Below are 18370 nucleotides of genomic sequence, written 5' to 3'. Positions count from 1 at the left end.
TACCATCCAGCTAGGGACAAAATATATGTCACTTTGACAGTAAATACTGTCCCACCAAAAAGGTCCTGTGCCCCTGACAACAAAGCACTGATACTGAGTCTCTTACATGGGTCTCAAGATGTGCAGTAGAAAGGCAGTCAGGGGTTCCTTAAAGGCAAAGGTCTCCTCATGTCATTTATATGGTAGAGAGAAATTCAATATCCCTACTAAAAGGCTAGGCATAGTCACTTGCATCCAACATGTTCAAACCTCAAATAGGAAACATAAAAGAAGTTTTGTGAGCTATTAGCAAGATGTGATCTTGTAAGTTGAGTCTGCCCACAGACCTTGGTTCTACCTGGTGGAATCTATGTGGCTTTAAGAAAATGACTTAGCTCTTCTTCAGTTTTCCTAGTAACTGAAATTACTAGTAGTATAAATTTGTGAAAATGATACCTACTAGTGAAGTAGAAATCTCCTAATGCCTATCAGATGCTCAATGTAGAATCATGTCTGGGTTCCAAGGAACTTTCTTGGTAGATGTACCAACCTGTCAGTAGCAACATCATTCAACCAGATTAACTTTATTCCTTTGTGCTTTTGATTTTTGAGCCTTGGGTACTCAAAATTTTCATAATGATAATCCAAGTTTCATGACATTGTTCCATGCATGATCCACTGTTTCCATTGTTTAATTTATTTTTTTAAGATTTACTTTTAATGTTATAAATCCTAAAATAAATAAGTGAACATTAGTGGACTCATCTACCAACTGAACAATCTTTGCATCTATCTCTGGACTTCCTATTCTGTGCCCTCAGATTCTTCACCTTTGCCTTATTATACTTTCTAATGTTGCTAAGCACCACCAAGAAAAGCAATCAGTGAAAGTAGATAGTGGGAAGCTGGGGGATGTGGGACTGACTGTTTCAGGGAGGATGGTCAGGGACTACCTCTATGAGTGAAGATCTAAAAGAAAAGGAAACACTGTGCCATAACAGCATTCCTGACTCCAAGAATTTGAGGAGAGGGTCATGCTAGGTCATGAGTATGACTCTGTGTCTGTGCATACATTTATGGAGGGCAGGGGTGTGTACACATGTGTATGTGTATACTATGAGTGAAAGAAGGGAGCCATCAAAAGAAAAGAAGATGTGATCACATACAGTCTTCTGACTTTAATTTTACAAAAATTAGTACAATCAATTTCACAGACAAGGAAACAAAAGGCCCAGGAGAGCTGGCCTGTCTCAAGCTATGTAGCAGGGTTAGCAACAGGGTTAGAGTTAGAAATCAAAGTTCTGTACATCTTCTGTGACATCGAACAGCCCCCTCGTGCCCTCAAATGGTTTGAATTCCACAAAATGCCTCCAAGCAGCCTTTAGGTAATGAGGTGACAAATAGTATATTGAAATTGTGTTCTTCCAAGCAGAAGTGCTTTACCATGAAAAAGCTTACTTGAAGGCTAATTAGGATTCTGACATTCTTTAATGACTAACTCCTTAGGGCTATGTCAAAAGCCACATGAATCCGTCTAACTTATTGTCTTATCATAGGTGATATTTATTCCCTGGGGAGGGGAGAGCAAAGATATGTTAGTGACATCCTTTGAAATTTGAGTTGAGTACAAGGATCACAAAGGCAGAAGCAGAAATCTGTCTTAATAAGCTGAAAATAGTTGAGAAATATACACATAGAATAATGTGCTTGCATGTATTTTAATAACACCCCTTCAGTTGAGAAGTTGAAAAGAATCCTTATTTCTCCTGATGTGGATGGAACTATTAAAGGCACGGGTGTAAAGGTTCACCTTTGCCCTCTCTTTTGAAACTCTGAGCTGAGTGTGAGATAAAAACAGAGGAAGAAGCGTGACTAAAGGCATTTGGTAAATTTGACCTGCATTCCCTAGTGAACCTTCAGGCTAAATGCGCTTCTCAAATCTATTTTCTTCTTGAGCTGGTTAATTCCTTCCTTCCAAGAGGTAGTTCCACCCCCTCCACTTGCTGATTTGTCTATGGCAACAGACCCACGTGCTGTCTCCATCTTGTAAGCCCACACCAGGCTCTGATACAACTGCAGAAATCATGACTCAAAGAGATCACAATTACTGACTTCCGAGAGCCTCTGATCCCTCCCAGGAGAATAAACAGATGAGAAGCCCTTCGTATTTTCAAAGACTGACAAATCCAAGCTATTTCGGAACCAAGCCCAGCCTTTTCTTTGCTTCTCATTTTTTTCCTGAGGACTATTCAAAAAGTATGCAGATATGGCAGCACAAATGGCAGAAGAGCCTGACAGCCATTGGCATTGGTAATAGCCATCTGGTTTTACTTTATTAAGCATTTCTCCACAAGACCAAGACAGCTCAGTCCAGTGGATGCAACAAAAGTGACTCAAATTATTGACTTCTAAGCAATACAATGATTGACTGACTCTCTTCCCAAACTCTACCTTGAGCTCCACATCATAGTAATGTTAGCCTAGGGGCACCTTCAGAGCTCACAGATGCATGCTCACTCATTCCCCTATGGTTCTAACTGAAGGAGAATACAATAGAAAGACTTAACAAGTCAGAGAGAAAAACCTTCTGATTTGTACAACAAAGACTGCACTTCATTAAATAAGATGGAGACAGGCAGCCAGCTGGCTATGTGAGTATGAGTAAATCCCATAACCCCCAGAAACCTCAGTTTTCTGTCAGGAACAAGGAATAATAATACTATGTAGATGGCACAGGGTTGTTAGTGGGAAGGAAGCAACAGATTCAAAACACTTAAAATTAATTATTCCAGGCACATGGTAAGTAAACATGCAACATGGCTGTGTGCTGTTATTTTAATGAAAGATAGGATGTCAAAGGACCATACATTTGAAACTATAGATAAGCAATAAATATGATGAAAAAGAGATATATTTTTAACAGTTTTCCATGAGAATAGTTAACCTATTCAAACAGAAGCCTAGTATAGGCTGGTTTCTCATGGTCCATCACGAACAAGATGATGATGAGACAACAGTTAGCATCAAATCTAAAGTGAAAAGCTGTAAGGTCAAGAATAGGGTTAGTAGATGAAAGCCCAATGGAGAGTATTAGCTAAGCCAGAGTCCCCTAGGAAAAGACTGTGGAAGGAGTGTCAACCCTCATAATTACACAGCAGACTAGATAAAGGAGCTTTGAAGGATCAGGATGCCTAAGTCACAGACCAGATCACTTAAATCTTTCTAAATGGAACCTAGAAGTCAGGATGCAGGAAAGCTCCACAGGTCATTCTCAGGAGCAGACAGAGCTGAGGCATCCTTCTCTGTGTTCTGGCCACCCCGCAATCCCCTACTCATGAATGAGAGCTTATTCTGCCTGGCCAGTCCCTGGGCAACCCAGACCAAGTCTCAATGCTCTTAAGAGAGGTTAAAAGAAAATCTGAGCCCCAGCCTAGGTAAGAAATGATTAATGCATCTGTTTCTGGGTCACTATTACCTGGTACACAGCCTTGGTGTTGAAGCAACAGGGGAGTGGATAGAAAAATGAGTAAACAAATCAGGAACACACTAGAACAAATGCATGTTGATAAGGAAGTAAAGTGGGCAAGGACTTTCCCCCTTGAAAAAGGGGGCAATTTGAAAGCAGTCATATCTACTGACCCAGAAAATCTGCTTTTTGGATTCGTCCCAAGAAAATGCAGTCCATAGCTGGCCCCTCTCCTAAGTGTCTGGATTTCTGGTTACAAAGAGATGCATGGACTCTGGAGTAGAGGTAAGTCAAAGGGTGACAATGGTCCCATGATCTCATTTCCATTGGATTACAATAAAAGGGGTACTTCAGGCAAGCCCCACAGTTGCTTTTCTGCCTTTAGGGCATTACAGTTTGGGATTTGTAGACTTTCAAAGAAGAAGACAGTGTAATGAAAATAGGACTTGTAGGGAAGAAGAGATCTGGAGTAGAAGGATTGAAGAGGGTCATTTGAGGGTATGATTAAAATACACCATATATATGCAGGAAATGTCAAAGACTAAATAAGAAACATTAAAAGAAAAACCCTCCATGTAGTTGGATGGCCCAAGACAAGAGATCCCTCTAGGTAGAGGACAGCTTACAGAAGGGCCCTGTCACTTAGATATTACAAGAAGCCACAGGGAAGGCTTCATGTCTGATTTTTTTTTTAGCAGAACAGCTATCAGTTCCACAGAGTGAGTTAACTGCAAAAAGAAGGTGCCTCTCTGTGGTTAATGACATGACTCAATCTTGCCAGCTGAGAGGAACAAAAGCATCAGCTTTTTGAGGTCTTAGTGAGCACATTGAAGATGGGTTTTAGCTGGGAGGTGCTGATGAGCTTTGCTTTCTGAAATGGGATGTATTCACCTTTGAGTATACCTTGAAGGCACAATGCATTAGTGTGATGCTCTCAGGACCAGAGCATGCAGGTCGATGAGGGCTCATCTTCACTGTTTATGCAACAACATTAAAATAATAGGACCTTAAATTTGGAACTAGAATCAAGAAGAAATTTTGAAGCTATGCCTTTTAAAAACAACAAAAGCTAGCTAGCTAGCTCATTTGAACCAATTCGATATTTATGTACTTTCTTCTCAGTGCTTATGAGAAAATAGAATCATCTTTAAAGTTAAAAACATCTCCTGGGTAAGGCTACTTATAAGAAGTTTAATCCAGAAAAATATTATTCTTGTATTACAAAATCAAAGCAGTGGAAGAAAAGAAATAAAAGGGAATGATCAGTCAGGAAAAATGTCTGGGTTCCAAAATGCTGTGGAAGACCGCATAAAAAGCAGGCTAATATTTAAACTTGTGCTAAACATGTTTTTCTCTCCAATTACTTTCTGCCAAGAATGAGTTTCTATATGTTTTGTCAAATTCCCCTTCAAGGATTTATGCTGAGGGATTTCCTACTATTCTTGGACTTAAAAGTTCACCCAAGGTTATGAGGCTGGGTGGACTTTGGAAATAAAAAACAGGAAAGACAAACATCAGACCATAGCACTGAGGAGACTGAGGTAGCCCTTCTGTGTCTTGCATAGTTCATTTATAAAGGGTGTTAGTAGGTAAATCACAGGCAGCTCTTAGCATCAGGCAGCCACTCTACAACGTGGGTCATGGCTGGTATGGAGGTCCGGTGTGTTTGTGTGTGTGTGTGTGTGTGTGTGTGTGTGTGTGTGTGTGTGTGTGTAGAAATGATCCAGTGCTGACACGCTGGCAAGCTATCAAATGGCAAATAGTCACATCATGTTGGATACCAAGGATGGCATCACCACCATCTCTCTTTTTCTGGAGAGAATAAAACAAATTCATCCCTTAAAAGATGACCAAATGAATATTAAGAAATAGTATTGACATCTCAATCCCATTAAATGCAAATGCCTGCAGCTTAATAGTACTATTGTGTTCTGAAACTGAAGGCAGAGAGGAGCTGCTCTCCACTTCTACTTTGCAATTGCTCTTGCTAAGGTCAAGTTGACCTCCATGTGGACTGAGATAATCTCTTTTCTCTCATTTTAGCTTAGCAGTGTTCAACATACTTTCCTACTCCCTCCCTTTTGTAAAACATAAATCAGGGCTTGAAGAAATGTCTCAGCACTTAAGAATACTTACTGCTCTTACAGAAGATCTGAGTTTGGTTCCCAGCACCCATGTCAGGTAGTTCACAACTGCCTGTAACTCTAGGTAGAAATGATCTGTGCCACCTTCTGGTCTCCTTGGACACACACACACACACACACACACACACACACACAGAGAGAGAGAGAGAGAGAGAGAGAGAGAGAGAGACAGAGACAGAGACAGAGACAGAGACAGAGACAGATAGACAGACAGAGAGACAGAGAGACAGAGAGAGGCAGACATATACACATACAGCATATATTCACACACACAAATAAAAAATAAATATTTAAAACTGTTAAAAAACATGAATCAGATTGTTTCTTCATCTACATAAAGCTCTCCAATGGCATCTCATTGTACTATAGAAGAAATGCCCAGCCCAGCCCTACAGAGCCTAGTCTGATCTGGATTCACTGTAACTCTTTCTTTCTCATTCCCAATGACTTTTCTCCCTTGCTCAGAATATTCTCTCCTTCTAAGATGCCAAGCTTTTATTCTGTGTTGAGGCTTGTACACAGACTGTATATTCAACTTGTCATGCCCTTACCATGTTCGGTTCTCCCTTAGATATTACAGCTGATACCCAAACAGCTCCTATTTAGATAAGGTTCTATAACAATCTCAATTCCAATTGTTCTGTCTCACATCATTCTGTGCATGGCTTTTCTCCAGGGCCTATCACACTAGTAAACTATTCTCTTTCCATTGATTTCTGTTTGTCACCCATCTTTGCTGCCTTATTTGGAATGAGAGCTCCACTGCCATGTTCCTTACTGTCTCTTCAGCATCTAGAACAGCAGCTGGTACATAGATGGTAGTCAATGAATATTTATTTGGAGAAAGGAAGGATGTAGGAAGGGAGTGAGAGAATATACTACTGCCAATGAATGTACTCAAAATATGCTTCAAATTTCTCATAGAAGTGGCATGAAATGAATAATGGGTTGGATATTATCTTAAATATAACTGAATAGCTACAGTGTGGCATGTTGTGTGACTGTGTTGAACCCATGCCATGTGAATTAGCACTCATCTTTGGATGAGTAAGAAGCACTGCATGTCCATATGGCATGTCCACTGGAATAGGGAGCATTTGATACTGACACTGTATAGGAGATGGGAGCCCCACCCTGGGTACTGCTCCCACAGTAGTTCCAAGTCCAGAGAGGGAGAGAGTAAATTCTGTGATCCCCTTTCAAATGAAAAACAATGACTCAGAGCTCTAGTTAAGTTACTGTGAGACCATGGCCAAACTCAGAGCAACTACATGATAAGGGTGGAGCCTTGATCAGCACCCAATAAACAATTGTTGAATGACTGCATTTATCAGATCTTTTCCATCCAGATTCTTTATGTCTTATTTACAAAACACTTAAACAAAATGCTTATTGCATGACAAGAACTCTACAGAATGCTTATAACCACCCATCACAAACATCAACCCTACAAAGAGGATACTATTGGTACCACAACTTTACAGGTAAGGACATTGAATCAAGAAAATAATAAGGAACTTGCTCTCTAGTGGCAGAGTTGGGACTTGAACTTATTACAGTGTTAGCTCCAAAGTCTGTTACTGTAATCACTGGCCTAGACTACATAGGGCGTTAAGAGCCACAAACTGTGTATCAAAGATAGACAAGGAAGAGAACAATGTGCAAAAGTGTAAATGGAGAAATTGTGGTATCACACTTGGGAGTAAAGTTCCATAAACTTTTACATACTACATCCTGAGGTATCTCTACTGGCTGAAGAAAAGATGCCGAGAACATTGGGGCATCCTGCCTGTACTCCCAACTTACTGTTCCTGTTCCCTAGCATATCTCTTCCTCCCTTTCTATTTCTATTATAATTCTAATCCAGTGGCATGCAGTCTGATACAATACTGCCTGATCCAACACCAAGGTGACTTTTTTTTTTCAGTATCATAGCTGGGGGTAGAGGAGTTCTACTGGCATCTGGTGGGTAGAGGAGGGCAGAGAAGTTCTTATAGATGGATTCCCCAATCGTATGCTACTTAAAGCAAAAAGTCACCCAATTTAAAATGTCAATAGCATGAATAGGAGTGCCCTGATCTTGATGTAGGGACCACCTTTCAGAAAACTAATGAAAAAGGTGGCGAAGTCATCCAGGAGCCTCTGAGAAGTGCCAGACTGGAGCTTGCTGTTCCTCTACAGAATCTCTGCAGAAGAGGCAAGGACTAATTGCTTGCTGCCTTCTTGTCTCTCTTCTAATTCCTAGAATCATAGCTATTCCCTCCTGCCCAGAGGCTGATTACAACCCTGGCCCAAATGGCTGAAACTGCCAATACCTATGATTTTAGCTGCTTCTTAATGCTGTCACCTTTGAATTTGTGATTCCTAAAGCCCCTTTGCCTAATTCCACTGTAGACGTAAAGGGAACTTACATATAATTCTGAAACAAATGGCCCTACCTTTTATTTATGTAAAGCATGCCAAAGCAGAGAAGAACTGTGCATACAGTACCTCCAAATAGATTCCTGAGGTCTTTGGAGAAAAGAGTGGATCTGGATGAATCCAGTAAGAGCCAAAGCAGATCTCTAAGCTATACCACACTGCAAAATTCAAGATTTAGAAAAAGATTGTGACTTCTCAGCATTAGACCAAGTGTGGAAAACAGAGGATGACTCGAGCGATATAGTAAACCCTAAAGGCCTAGACTTAACTGCTGGTTCCATTTCTGACCAGTGAGTATGATCATCACTCTACTTTCTCCTGTGTGAAATGAGGTTCCAGACACATAAATAAAGATGCTGTGAAGGTCAGTGGGAGGCTCACAGAAGGTCTTCACAACACATATGGATTATAGTAGAGCCTTACAGCATTTTTATTTGCTCATTCACTAACATTAAACTTTTTATTCACTTATCATTATTTATCATTTCAAACATTTTGATAACAATGAGATCCAAAAAGTTCTTTATGTCTCTGGTTTACCAACCCAGAAGGGGGATACATGTCTTAAGAACTCAGTAGTATAATAAGGAACACAAATAAATCCAATAATTGTGTGTGACTTGATTTTCAGTCCTTGAAAGAATTATAGAGTTGATTGGGATTTAAAATTGGTCTTAAGCTAATGAATACATGTCAATAGCATGTGTTAAGATTCTAGTTCATGCTTCTCTGTGTTTCAGGCTAAATGATCTAAAATGATATAAATAGGATCTTTCCCAGAAAAATGGACCAGGGCAGCAGTTCTCAAATTCAGTACCCTGGAGTGCTCTCTGGGCATACAGATTCTCCACCTGGCATTCAAAAGACTGACTCAATACATCTAATGATGATAATTTGAATCTGAAGAGTCTTTCCACAGCGCTGTGTCTCATATGGGTCTTGACCAGCTGATGATACTATATTAGGAAGCTGTGGCCCCTTTAGGAGGTGGAAAGACCCCTTAGCTAGCAGAAGTAGGATACTTGGAATAGGCATTTGAAAGTCATAGCCCGTGCTCGCTTCGGCAGCACATATACTAAAATTGGAACAATACAGAGAAGATTAGCATGGCCCCTGCACAAGGATGACACACAAATTCATGAAGCGTTCCATATTTTTTTTTAAGTAAAAAAAAAAAAAAAAAGAAAGTCATAGCCCTCTTCCTTGTTCTAATAATATGTCCATTTCATGCTCTTTTGTGATGCAAGAAGCCTCCACCACATGTTCCCACTGCCATGAATTCCACCATGTCTCCTACTTCATGATGGACTGAAACCATGAACCAAAGCAAACCTTTCCTCCTTTAAGTTGTTTCTGTCAGGCACCAACAGAGTTTGGCTTCTATTGCTGTGACAATGATAATTTTATTCCACCATACCCCTTGCAGTCCATCTTGAATGGAAGTCAGGGTGGGAATTCAAGGTAGGAGCCTGGAGGTAGGTGGAAGCAGTGGCTGTAGAGGAATGCTACTTACTGCCTTGTTCTCCTTGGTTTACCCAGCCTGCTGTCTTATGCACCCAGGGATGGGTCTATGCACAGTGGGCTGAATCAAGTAAGTAGCCCACAGACTTGCCTATAGACCAATCTTCTTCTGGAGGCATTTTCTCAACTGAGGTTCTCTTTCGCCAGATGAATCTAGTTTGTCTCAAGTTGGCAAAACAAAACTTCTAAACAGGACAAGCAATGTTGTCATGGCAATGCAAAAGTAGATCCTAGCCCATATAGATTGAGTTCAGGGATATGCAGGTCCAAAACCCCTTAAATGTGATTTTAAGGTTAAATGGATTTAGGAATCTCTATACAGGGTTTCCAAATTGTGTGGGACAGTTTATCAAGTGCCAGCTACTAACCCATGATCCTATCCTTATTAACTTCCTTCCAAAATCTTTAACAAAGATGTTTTGTGCGCATGGTTTGAAGCTTCATTTGCTATTTCATCCAAGAGAATAGTTTTAGATATGAGATTTGTTTTCCTTCCAGCAAGATGCTCTATATCATTACTACCAATTAGGGAAGTTGATTTTGAAGCTTTGAATTCATACTGGTAAAATTCCCTTTTGCTCATCCAACCTTATATCTAAACAGCTCAACTAATGGCTGTATAGTTCTATTTATGAATTCTACTCTTGTAAATGTATTCCCAATATTGTGTCATAATTTCTCTGTCTTGGAAAGTCAGGCCTGATGGTTTTCATAAGAACATGGTTTATACATAGTTATCCAAATCACTGATATTTCATTGCTTTCCAGAACACAGATGACACCCTGTATTCCTAATTGTTGCTTCTCCTTTAAACAATCCACCCTTTCTTCTTCTAGAAGGACCCATGCCTCATCTTATTCATGCCTCATTTTGCACTTAAATAGAGTAACATATCTTCCTTTATGGGCTAAAACCTGAGCCCAGACCAAGTATAAAGAAAAATCTTGGCCTGGCTGAAACTCACAAATATCACAAAGTGCCTAGCAGCATTCCTTGCACCCAGTGGGTGCTCAAGTACTAACTGAGTGAAATCAGTTATTCACAGAACTACTGGAGCTCCCTTGAAGTCAGCCCAGGCAAAAATTCTCTGAGCAACAACTGCTACATTCCACCACACTCACATGTGAGACTGTGTTCTATTGCATAATCAGCCAAGTAAAAGGAACTTTATTTTTAGCTACTGGACTCCACAGGGATGATCGGAGTTCTATTTAAACTTCTCTTTCATCCCTAACCTTCAGATGACACTCCTATGATTTGCTTTTGTAATTTGTATTTTTTTTTTTAAAAAAAGACCCAGTCAAAGATGGCCTCGAGCAGATTTAAAACAATACAAAACAACAAGAGAAATAAACCAGATGGCAAAAAAATCATAAATCAGGCCAAGCCGTGCTGAACAAGCTACAGAGAAAGGCATCATGAAACTGTAAAGGGAAGAAGCACTTCGTTCCTCATGGCTAAGCCTCCATTATTGCTTCTTTGCAGAGGAAAGCTGGGAGGTCATCCAGGGGAGGCTGATGTTCTTCTTCCTCCACCTGTCACAGATGTAAAGAGCTGCATGAGAGTTGCAATTCTGGAAGGATCAATATGCAATGAAAACTAGTGTGATACTGCTTTCCCAGATGACACCCAGTCAAAGGAAAAACATGTTTGGGAGGATCTTTGTTTTTCTTGTATGGTGATCAAGGTAGAAAAAGAAGAAATTGACCCAACATATCTACACTGTTTCTAACACTTAATGGAAACAACAAAAACTCCTTTATGGGGAAAAGCACACCCACCCATCTCTATCCTTATATTTTCAAAAGATCTCAATAAAAGGACACATCCTTTCAGGGAAACATCAGTAGTACCCTCTGGGCTGAAGAAGAAAAGAAAGAGACTGAAATACAAGATTTCCCCTGCTTGGCTGTACCTTTGGTACTGAACTAAGTGTCTGGGCCTTCCCATCCAGATAAGGGCTTTATTTTTTGTTGTGTAATTGCTGAAGGGAAAGTTATTCTCTCTCTCTCTCTCTCTCTCTCTCTCTCTCTCTCTCTCTCTCTCTCTCTCTCTCTCTGTCTCTCTCTCTCTCTCTTTCTCTCTCTCTGTGTGTGTGTCTGTATCTGTCTCTCTGTCTCTCTCTGTCTCTGTCTCTCTCTGTGTGTGTCTGTATCTCTTTGTCTCTCTCTGTCTCTGTATCTCTGTCTTCTCTCTCTCTCTGTGTCTGTATCTCTCTGTCTCTCTCTGTATCTGTATCTCTGTCTCCCCTCTCCCTCTCTCTCTCTCTCTCTCTCTCTCTCTCTCTCTCTCTCTCTCTCTCTCTGTTTATCTGCCAGCTTGCATTAGGTTGGCCTTGTAGCCTTTATAACAGCTGCCATTTATTTCAAGTGCATTAAAAGAGGTTATTGGTTTTTTAAATCAACAATAATAGGACCTCTTAAGCAAGAGTACATCTCCATTAGTTTAAGATAGCTAGAAGTACATGTTGTTCTGTTGTAACACAGCATGTAGAAAATCTGGCACTAGCTTTGCAACCCTGGAACCCTGTTTACAAACATACTGAATTATTAGATCTACTACATCATTCTTGCCCCATCTACTTCATCTGTATGACCTGAAAAGATGTGGAAGGTTTGTCATGGCATGTTTGTCAATCTGAATTTATGGGTCTGGACAATGCCAAAGACTCCTGTTCACTACACACTGACTTCTTTGCACAACCCAACAGGGACTTTCAAAGCAGGAAAAGAAACTCTGCTGTGTTCCTGGAGACCTAGGCAGCACAAAGGAATTGTACCCACAGGCCCAAATCTGTGAACTTCATTATCTTCTCACCCTCTTCTTCCAAAGTCACCGCAAGAGCAGTTAAGTCTGTAGTGAGTTAGCTCTAGCATTCTGTGTGTGTGCTTAGGAGATAAAGGACTTGTGTTGATTACCTATGTCCACAGCCTTTGGTAGATTTTTTTTTTAAATTAAAGCCTTCCTTGCCTTACTATCCCTATTAAGGCAAGCTTTGCACTGTGTTACAAATTCTTTAAGTTCCACCTTTTTCTCTTCAGAGAAAATATTCTGGAAGGGAGATAGAAATCACTGTGCCCTTGTCAAGTACTACTCTATCTCCCCAAACTTGCAAAGTTCATGGTCTGTAAGAGAAGCACAGTAGCATTTGTTATACTGAATGCACAAATAAATGGATAAAAATGACCTCCTCTCTAATGTGATCAGCCGTCTTGTTATGCCTTGGAATGAGGGCTTTTCTATGGAAGGCTCTGGGTTTTGCAATATGTGAACCAGGACAATCCCAGACAAAGTAGCACAGTTAAATGAGTCACCTTCTTATAGCATCATAGCACCAGATCCAACTTGCATACCTGGCCTTCCCCTCCCAGGGGCTTCTAGATCTGACATATCTGCATACTCTCAGCTGCTGTTCTCATCTGATAGCTAGAAGGAATGGGTAGTCCTTTGTACCAGATTCTGCCAGATGGCTAATGCCTACTCTAACCATACTACCTGGCCCATTTGCTTTCTTATGAGATTCAGGAAGAATTTATTTCCAGGATTCAGAAACTGAGAAGTGTCGAAATGGTCAGTAAAGATAACCGAAATGAAGCTGTGTCTTTGGGTCTGCCCAAAGGCAGGCACCGTGCCAGATACCTGCGCATTCCAGATGAAAACCTGGTCCTCTTTCTTTATTCCTGGGTGCCTGCAGCCCCTCCACATATCAGCTACCATCTGTTCCTTAAGCTTACCTGTCTTTTCACATTTCAGGGTCAGAGGAGGCAAAGCGCTGAAGTGTGTGGTCCCCAACACTTCTTTCAGATGTGCAAAAACACATCCTGGAGCTAGCTTGGAGTCTTACGGAAAAAGAAAACCTATTCAGTCCCACCACTTCAGCTCTAAAACACATGTTTATGCATTAGTAAGCAGTTTCTCATTAGTCTAGAGTAAGTTGGCTCACAGTCATATTATACTTGCTTGTTTCTAAGAGTCCTTCTTTCTATATAGACAGTCTAGAAAACGTAGAGAGAATACAAAAAAGTGGAGGGACCAGTGTGATCAGATGCATTATATATGTGTATGAAATTGCCAAAGAACCAATGAATAAAAATGAAACATAGAGGCAACCCAGAAAGAGTCCTGTTGTCCATTGATAAGTGTTATGTCATATAGCAAGATGTAATGACTGAAAATGAATTGAGACTGATACACTCAATAGCATGGATAAGCCTGGAATACATTACCCAGAGTGAAATAAACCAAACAGAAAGCAAATACTGTTCAATGTAATTTACATGAAGTCCAAATTCAGGCAAAACTCAATCTTTGCTGTTATGAGTCAATATAATGGCTACATTGAGGATGGAACGATGGAGGTCTATTGATTAGGAAGTGAACTCTTGCATTCTGGTAGACAGGAACGTTGTATATTTTGATTTGAAGGGTACTTTTACAAATGTACATCTTAGCAAAATATTTTTAACCTCTACACTTCAGACTGGCTCACTTTACTGACTTTATACTTTGAAAATCAAACAAACAGAAGCATCAGAGAAGAAGCTTGCTGTAACCCTGATCCAGGAAGTTATGTCACTTAACCCCAAAGAAAGCATACTTACCTCCTCTGGAAATGCATTATTCTATCTACCTGCTTTGGCTGTCAAATTGAGTTAGATGAAACTGAGTGGGAGAGTTGTTTAATCTCATTTGTTAAATGCATGCTCGACAGAGGCAATGTTGTCAATCCCTATGAAATTAGTTTGTCAAATGAAGGAAATGGAGAAAGAGAGAGAGAAAGAGAGAGAGACAGAGAGACATAGAGACAGAGAGAGACAGAGACAGAGAGACAGAAACAGAGAGCGACAGAAAAGTTGTTTATAAAAGTCAAATTTCAAATATCTTTCTAGCTGCTGTATCTTTCAGGCAATTAGTCAAGGGCAGGCACTCAGCCAGCTATTTGCTGGATTCAGCTTCCCTGTACATGCTCATGGTCATGTATATGTTAATTTACTACCTGGTTGTTATTTAAGAAGATTTTATTACATCATTTTATGTTGATTTATTCCTTTCCTTCCTCTAGGATCCTAGTACATCCAATGGCAGAGAAGCTCTGAGTAAGAGACTGTAGTAATTATTGCTGGCAGGTTTCAAATTAAACATGAGCACACATAAGCAATAGGCTTGGGTCAGACATGATTATGATCACCATTAGTGGAGCTAAAAGAAAGAAGTGGTTTAAGCAAAATTGTGTTTTTACAAAGACAAGGAGATAGCAAGTAAGAGACCTACCCACAAGTGCTCTATATAAATAATTACTGACAAGACCAATACCCACATGGTGACTTTGACAGTGTCTAGGACTTTATCACCTGACTCAACTTCCTTTCTGTCCTGGGGGAAACCTGAAGGTTCAATTATTTCACTATAAACCAGTGTAGTTTCATTTTCTATGCAGTGTGGAAGGACAACAGTATTCTAAAAGTAGAGTAATGAGGAAAGAGAGTAAGAAGCAAAGAAAAGCAAGAAAGAGCGGTTCAAGAGAAGACAAAGCAGGAGATGCACTGTACCATAAAATGGGTACACAGATTCTCCGTGATGGCCTGGAGGTGGGGGAATGGGATGTGAAAGGAGATGAGCACACATAAGCCTGCCCATGTGCCCTGGGCAGTAGGCCTGGAGAAAGGATTTGTGGTGGAAGAAGCCCAGGGAAGAGAATAGTGATGCAAAGGTGAGTGGCAGATGGTATGTACCACAGGAAGAGGGCACTAGAGAGACAAAGCCCCAGTAAAACACTCACTTGCTTTTAATTGAACATCTCAACGTCTCGTTAAGTTTTCTGTGAGTAATCTGTAATCTGTGAGCCCTCCCCCACATGTGAAAGCTGCAGAAAAGGATGACTCGAGCACGAAATCATCAGGGAGTCATCACCATTGTTCTGCTCAAATGTCACATTCAGGCACCCCTGTACTGCCATTCAGAAATCTATTAGCAGCATAGCCGAGTCAGGAACTCCCGTGACCTATTTTTATCAGACAGTGGATGCTTCTAATTCTGCAATCAGTGAAACAGAAAAAAATAAATAAAAAGATTAGAATTATGTGTGTGTTGTGCTGGATCAGACCAGGCAATTACAGCCACCGGGGAAAGGTTAATAGAATATCATTTAAACAGCTTGTGTGCTTCCAAGTTTGCCCCAGATGATGAGAACAGCAGGCAAATGAGAGCCTCTGAACATTCTACAGCCCGGGGTTTATCTTTGCTCTCGGGTCCATCCTCTATAAGTCTCTTGATCCAGCTGTGCCCTGAGTGTGCACAAAACAAACTCCATATCTGCAGTTTGACATCTCGTACTCTCCAAATGCTGTAGGCCTTCACTGCCCCAGTCCCACACTGAGATAGGTCCACGTGCTTTACCTTGAAGAACCATGAATTCAGACTCTAATCATTGAAATGTTGTGGCAAATTATATCTCCCATCCTTGAGTCTCACTCTCCTCCTCTAGTCCCTTTATTAAATTATGTGGAAAAAAATCCTCCTTCAAGGAAAGATTTAAACGGAACCAGACAACTTGCTTTATGCATTGTGATTTTCCTCCTCAAAATGTTCATATCAAAATTATAGTTGCATCTTGGAAAAAATGAAAGAGAAAAAAAATCATTCTAGAGTTTTCTGTTCTAAGGTTGGCTCTCAATCCCAGAACTTGGTAATTAGAGACAGGAAATATTAGAATTTTGAGGGCACCCTTGGCTCTATAGAACAAAGTGAGTTACAGGCCATTCTGGATTATACTATATATAACCTGTCTTACAAAACAAACTAGAGAAAGACAGAAGGTGGGAAGGAAGAAAAGTAGGGAAGAAGGAAAGCACAGGGGGACAGAAAGAGCAAGAGAAGGAGAGAGGGAAGGGACAGAGATTTCTGCCTTCAACAAATCAGAACTATTTATTTGGTTGTGTTTGGCTCATTTTTCTAAGGAAATGCTTCTCATGGTAGAGATACAGTTTTTTTGTCCTTGCTTATACGGTATTTTTGCTAGGTTTAGAATCCTCTAAAGTAGCAATGCCTATGCACAACCCCCACTCCTCCTATTCCTTCCTAATCTCCTATGTCTTAAGTGATTCCATTTCCCTATACTTTTCTGTGGTCATGCATCCATTGTGCACAGTATTGGTAGTGACAGTGACAAGGAGCAGTGGGACCAAACCTGTCTGCCTTCATTGTAACTTGAAAATTAAATACTATTTATTATTGGCCTCCTGTGGGCAGGTCACTAATTATAAACTTCCCTACAGCAAAGATACCTGGAGGTGACTTAACCCCAGAGCAGATGATGCAAAGGATACCATGGAACTTTCAAACTTCCCAAGCTAAACTACTACAATACAATGCTAGATAACATTTCTCCTTGGAGATGTAGTGTAGTTGTACTTGGGAGGAGTCCCCCAGGATCCCTCAAATGAAATATTGACTCTGAGATCCAAGTGTATCTAGTGAAGACTTTCCAGAAGTGCCTGTGGAAGAGTAGGGACCCAATCCAGGAAAGGAAGATAAGCCTAGCCTGGTTCTGTTAATGAGTAGCTAAGTGTTATAGGCAGTGAGGCTTCTAGTCACTGGATCCTCAGGCTTCTCTGAGGAGTAAGAATCTGGGGCATTTTTCTTATAATTCCATTGCAACATTGGGTGAGGGCTACTCCTGGGGTCCTAACCTACCAGGGATCTTGCTTGTTCTATACATGGACCAAGCATTCCTCAGAGCCATTCCTGAAGTCTTAGGGTAGAGCTGCAATAGCACCCAATATCCAATAAGCAAACATTGGCATCAGCACTCAAATCACAACTCATGGAATTGGAAGCAACCCCTGGCTCTTTCAATGACCCCAGTGCACATCCAAGGAGTAATTAATCACTGTATGCAGTCATTCTATACATACTGAAACCCCAAGAGATGATGTCTGTTTTGCAGAAGAGCTCTGTATCCCAAAGAGGCTGTCATGATTCCCCGTGCAATGTTTTGTCTCCAAAGGGAGATAAGTAGTCACTTTCAAGACTTTCTTTCTGAGAAGCCTGCCGGGGTATTCAGGGGTTTTGTTGTTGTTGCTGTTTGATTTTTGGCAGGGGTTAGTTTTTGCAAGTTCTATATTTGTCAAATGCTATCACAGGCAACATTAAGACAGCTCTACATATGGCCACCAAAAGACATGTTCAAGCATAACCATAGCAGCTTTATTTCCAATCGCCCCAAACTGGAAAGCACCCAGATGTCCATCAGCAGGAAAATGGATAAACAAACTGCGATGCATCCATATAATAAGACACTATGCAGTAATAAAAAGGAAGAAACTCTGAACACAAGCAACACACATGCACATGTATCATCTAAGTGAAAACAGCCAGCTACAAAGGCTGCATATTTCATGATTCCATTTATATAAAAATATAGAAGAGACAAAACTAATCCAGGGAGACAGAAGTCAGAATAACACTTGCTCTCACAAGATCTTGGTTACAGTGAGGTTCAGGATGGTTTGAGATGTTCTGGAACAGTAATATTTTGATTTGGGGGTAGTTATCTGGGTGAAAATGCATGCACTCACAACCCTCAGTTCTTAATGTTTGTATACTCAAGTTGTAGAATACTTGCCTAGCATGTGCACAGGCCTGGGTTAGATTATCGCCAAGCCCCACCTCATTATATTAGTTAAATATGTTAGTTAAAAACATCTCCTAAGAAAATAAAATAGGATAATATGTTAAAATAATGATCAGATAAGCCAGGCGGTGGTTGTGTACACCTTTAATCCCAGCACTTGGGAGGCAGAGGCAGGTGGATTTCTGAGTTCGAGGCCAGTCTGGTCT

At 40.6% G+C, this 18370-nt stretch overlaps 1 protein-coding gene and 1 non-coding gene across 3 annotated transcripts in view; one reads left to right on the top strand and one right to left on the bottom strand.

Moving 5' to 3' along the window:
- Nucleotides 1-18370, bottom strand: part of Rai2 (retinoic acid induced 2) — a 71166-nt gene that overhangs the window by 28963 nt on the left and 23833 nt on the right. The gene's annotated exons all lie outside the window — the stretch shown is intronic.
- On the top strand, nt 9062-9168 carry LOC116095617. The gene has a single exon (XR_004120667.1). It is a non-coding gene; the product is annotated as a U6 spliceosomal RNA (small nuclear RNA).

The sequence above is a fragment of the Mastomys coucha genome, chromosome X (assembly GCF_008632895.1).
Source record: "Mastomys coucha isolate ucsf_1 chromosome X, UCSF_Mcou_1, whole genome shotgun sequence".
Taxonomy (NCBI): Eukaryota; Metazoa; Chordata; class Mammalia; order Rodentia; family Muridae; genus Mastomys; species Mastomys coucha.
This window is presented reverse-complemented; position numbering and strand designations above follow the sequence as displayed.